Source organism: Camponotus vicinus, unplaced genomic scaffold (assembly GCF_025532165.1).
Source record: "Camponotus vicinus isolate PSW18456_S1 unplaced genomic scaffold, iyCamVici1.0 SCAF_8, whole genome shotgun sequence".
NCBI lineage: Eukaryota > Metazoa > Arthropoda > Insecta > Hymenoptera > Formicidae > Camponotus > Camponotus vicinus.
In genome coordinates, this window is record NW_028141980.1 from 13,009,166 (window position 1) to 13,015,165 (window position 6,000).

Genomic DNA, 6,000 nt, shown 5'->3' on the forward strand with positions numbered 1-6,000 from the left:
GATTTTTTATTTACATGACTTAAACAAGAGAAAAAGAGAGAAATTTTTACATAAAAACTGTAATTTAAAAGTTTCTATGTTCGAATAGCTTTTAATAGAATTATTAAATTATTACTTATTAGTAGAATTTTTTTCAAAATTTATAAAATTGTTTATTATTTATCTGCTTATTATTTATGTGCGTCGGATATAAAATTAAATGCATATAATAATAATTTTTTGACCGTGACTACAATTTGAATCTTCTTTGTATGTTACAGACCAACAAACTATTGTGAGAGGAGGAGGAGGTCTGAGAGAGGCATCTTGCATCAGCGGAGCAACCTGATGGTGAGTATCTATTATTTGTATATCAATTGTTATAAATAGTTATAAACGAACAATAATTCGATCTTATTATTTAAATGAATTAAAAAGAAAATTAGAGAGAAAGATTTTTATAAAAGTCATATAAAACTTCCTATTTAAAAAACAGTTTCAAAAATTTAAAGTTTTGCACACATGTTTATCTCTGCTTATTATTTTACACATTGAATATAAAATTCCGCTCGATAAAAATTTTTTGAAATATTATTTTTAGCATTTTTCTAAATGAATTTTATATTTGTATGTTACAGACAACGTAGCTTCGATAACTCCGCTGTTGCGCATCAGTGCCGGTGAGTGAGAAAAACTTTTATTTAATTTTAAGGTAACGGATTCGTAGAGATTGTAGATGTAGGTATAGATGTAGATGTAGATGTAGATTGTAGATTGTAGATAAATCCGTTGCCTTAAAATGGATGAGCTAGAATAGTTTAAATTAAATAAATTTTAATAAATTCTTTTTCAAAATGCTTTGCATCTATTGCAAAAATATATTGAAATATTAATTAAAAAAAGAAGATCAAGAAAAGATTTTTTTCTAAAGATTTTGTCTAATCTATTAAGTAAAGAGCACGCATTAATAATTTTATCAATTTTATCAATTTCTGATGCTACTTTATTTTTATAACACGCGCTTAACTTATTCTAATTTCTTAGCTCATCTATTGTAGAATTTGTTTGTAGATATTAGTTATAAACTTTACTTTAACTTAATATAAAGCCAAATGATTAATTCATTAAATAACTTGTAACATGATAATAAATGACTTACCATATGGCCGTGTTAGCAATTTTATATAATATATAGAAATTTGTAGTTTGGCTTTATTTAGTTAAAATAAAGTTATATTCAAATATTTAACGAACGATCGTAAAATCGAACGATCGTTACGATGAGCGTGAAATATTTACGCTCATTTGCCGGTAATTAACCGGCGAAAGAAGGAGTTTTTATCTCCTTTTTGGATCTCTGATTAGAGATCGAGCGAAAAAGTGGCCAGGATCAACGAAAGGTAGGGTCAACTGGCCTGAAGAAAAGCTCGCACGCGGTTAGGGTACGCGGTTAGGGAATGTAATTAGGGCATTGATTAAAATATATATGATTAGAGATAGGCTCCCCAAATCTCGAATAATTTTAATCAGAAAGTAAGGTTGTTAGGACTCATAGGGTTGTTAAGATCATAAGGTTGTTGGAACTCATAGGGTTGTTAAGATCATTATTTCTTTCATTTCTTTTAATATTCCAATAATCCTAGGGATAAATTAAAATTATTTATAAAAATTAAATTGAATTTATTTTTAAAAATGTAAAAATAAATATAACATGTTAAAAATAAAAATAAAAATGTTTTAAAAATGAAATTTAAATTTTCAAAATTTTCAGGAATATTAAAGAAATAGCATAATTATTAATGTTTAAGAAATATTTTAACGTTATATTTTATTTCAAAAATATATGTGTATTAAGTTAAATAATATTAAATTCAAATGTTAATGCTGTCAATATCAAATTATTTATGTTATTAAATATTTGAATAAATCGAATATATTGTCTTTAATAGTCTGCTCTAATAATGCAAATATTTTTTTACCATTTAAAAGACGATAATTTTATTAATGACTGTTTTAATTGCAATTGTTTACATTATATAAATCTTATTAAACTCTAATTATTATATCGATTATTAGAGGGACTTTGATAAAATCATTCGTTATTCTCTATTCAACGTTCTTAATTACGTTTTTGATTTACATCGAAGCTTGCTCTATCTTTATGCGTTTTGAATATTTCTTTTAGATAGTCTGCACAAAATGCACCAATAATACAAATACTTTCTTTTACAATCGAAGAAACGATCAATTTTATTAATGACTCTTTTGATCACGATTATTTACGTTTATACATTATTTATATAAAACTAATTAAAAACTAATTAATTCTATTATTGTATGTTCATTATTAATAATATATATTGCGTAATTAATCATCACTAATCACTCTCGTCTAATCTATGCAAAATTTCTTATTAAATTTTATATTATATGTATACTTTAGAGACACACTTTCGTGTAATTCTGTGTAATAAATTTTATTTTGTATTAAGTTTCAGATTATATTTTATATTAAATTTGTATTATATTTTGTAATAAATAAATAAATATATATATATATATATATATATATATATATGTTTGTAATGTAATTATTTTTATTTTTTATGTTAATTAATAATTTAATATGTCTATGTTAGTTTGTTTATGTTAATAATTTTTATGTTAGTATGTTTATGTTAATATTTTTTATGTTAGTTAATAATTTAATATTTTGTAATGTGTTTTTTATGTAATTAATTATAATTTACGTTGTATGTTTTTTATGTAATTAATTATAATTTACGTTGTATATATTATAATTATGTAATATATATTTTATATATGTATTATATTTTCTGTTTGGAAACTCTGTATTAAAAGAAAAAAAAAGAAAAAAAAGAAAAGAAAATAAAAAATTTTTCCTCCTCGATGTATCTCCACCTTATCGAAGGCATTTGCCGGGTGAGGAGGTTTGCGTACTCTCGTGAACCTGAGACCTATGCCAGCGGTAATGTACACCGATATTCATATAGATTATTCTTACATTTAAGATCATTTTAAGTATACTCTTAGATCGCGTCTTAAAATTTCGTTCAGTTATTAAAATAGTTGTATAACATTTTCCAATTTACTTAAGATGATCTTAAATATAAGAATGAAACTATGAATATTACTATGAATATCGGCCGTAGTTACCGGTAGGGTCACCCATGCTGGACAGGTCGAAGGGGAAGAGTCAGACTAAGAGAGATACACAAAAATTATACATATTTATTATATATAATATTTTTGAATAAATCATAAGTAAAAGTAAATAGCAATTGAGAGAATAGAAAATAGACTTTGTGTGATTTGAACACTTTTTAAGAATTCCTGACTATAAATGGCTAGAAGGTATTAATCATCATGATAAATATTATAAGAAGGAAGAAACGCAACAAGTGCCTATGGTCTTAGGATGCAACAACCCATAACAATCAAAAGATTCAAAGAAGAGGATGCTTTGGATAAAAATGCACAGTAAGAATGGAAAAACAGCTTGCAATTATATACGATCCGTTAATAATAATATTTTATAATTATGTTACATTTTATAATTTAGTAATATTTTGCTATTATAGAAACTATAATAAAATATTATAAAATATGTTTGTTATATAGAGTGGAACTTTCGAAAACAAATCTTATATAAAGGAAAAAGCATTTGAAATATTTTGCAAAGTCTATATTTTTGGAGCATCTTTGGAGCTTTATATATTGATACTTCAGAAGAATCATTTTGACAAATTCTATATATGCATTACTAATTAAAATCTAATTACTTAAAAAAATTGATGAACATCAAAGATCAATTTACGGCTAAGTAGTGTTAGTAATTAATATTATATAATACAGTATTTAACATTATTTTAATATATAATTCTCTCTCTCTCTCTCTCTCTCTCTCTCTCTCTCTCTCTCCCTTAAAAAATTCTTTTTAATCCTTTATCTATATAATAATCAAGACATATATTATACACAGAAAAAATTATTAACTTGACTAAATGCGTTTATTTCGTTATCGTTTCTTTAGTCTGACAGTGAAATCGCAGGATCAAGTAATTAACAAAAAAAATACATCAATCGTATAATAAATTAATCAATAATTTAAAATACTTCTCTAAATTAATTTAATATTTCGCGTATATATATGTCATAATATATAAAATATTTTTGTAACAAATTAATGATAATACCGCGTTTGATCTTTATAACATATAGTGTATTGATATTCAAAAGACATTGTTTTGGTTCTCGTATCATTCGCGCAATGATACTTGAACAGAAAAGTGACGCGAGAAGCTCCGTTAAATTCCTTTTCTAAACGCAATTGATTTGATAAATACATTGAGAAATAATTTGATATGATAAATATTTAATTTCATATATGTTAAATAATACATAAAATTACGTCGCGACGATAGATCCCGAAATACATATTTCGCGATGTATACAATTTAATCGAGAATCGATTAAGTGATACGAATCCAAAATATTAAATAATCATTTCGATCATTGCGATCTTTACGGACAATAATTATTATTTTAATACTTAAAGTCAAATATATTTCATCCGTGTTACTTTATCGTTCTACTTGACAATCTAAATGTAATTTAGATTATGAGAGAACACGAAGTAAAACAATCGAATTATAGATGCAAATAATTAGCATAACGTAAGACTTCATGATGAATAGTTTAATAAATAATCAATCTTAATCAATAAATTAAAATACTTCTATAATTTAATATTCCTCGCGCAAATATTTTACATTACAGAAAATATTTCGGCAACGAGAGAATTATCAATAACACCGTGTTCGACCTTGATAAACAGTATAGCGCTATTGTTAATACGTTACACGACTTTATTATCATTCGCACAGTACCTTGAGCAATAAAGTAGTGACGTTTCATATATTATCAAATTCTTTCGTTCCATAGTCGACCCTGGCGATACAAACAGTACCGCGGTAATGTTCTTGACTTACGATCATTCGCTCAGTGGCTCTTGAGCAGTGAAGTAGTGATGTGAGACGTTTCATATATTATCAAATTCTTTCTCTAAACACAATTGCAAGTGCAACGAGGAACTTTTCGTGAATAAGTGTGAGTGCAACGAGGATTAAAGTGCCACGAGAAAAGAGCGAAGGAAGCAAAAGAAAAAAAGAGGTTTTGGAAGTGGATGGATCAATAAGATATGATGTAAGTCATTAATATAAATTATTTATCACATTCATTATTTATTATATTGTTGCGTCCCCGCGTCCCGTCCCGCTGAATGTATTCGTCACCCGTTGAATTCTTTCGAAGAAGATCGTTTTCGTGCGCGTTGTCAAAATATTGTTATAAACAACGACTGTCAGAGAGTCTGTGCCCAGCTGTCAAGCTGTGCGGACGCGCGTTTATTTGTGATCCGTTTTACGATTAAACATTTATAAAATTTTTTATTAATTAATATTTTCAGATACTTCCTATATTTTATAAAACATTTCATATTAATATATTTATTTAAATATTTTATATATAAAAATATAGAAATTTTTTTATTTATCATATTTTTAAAAGTTTATATTTATAAGAAATATAAATTATTTTGTAATTAGGCGATTTATAACATTAAAATATATCTATTTAAAAGTAAAAATTAATTGCGCGCAATAATTAGTTTTAAAATCAATTATTTTGAACATTGCTTTATATAATAGATTCTCTTTTATTTTTTATATTTTGCATATTTGCGCGAATTTAAATTTATGTACTGTATTACAAAATAAATTTCAAATTATGTATTATATTATATATAAAATTATATATAATATAACCCTCCCATGAGGTACACCTTGTCGCGGTGGGAGGGCTTAGTACTTGGATGGTGCCTTGAGGTTTATCTTAAATTTTTCTATTTATGATAAATCTTAAGGTGCCTGAATGGGAAGCTAAGTACCCTTTCGCGTCGTCGGTGCTGTCAACGTGCCGTGGACGGCAAGCGCTTCGTTA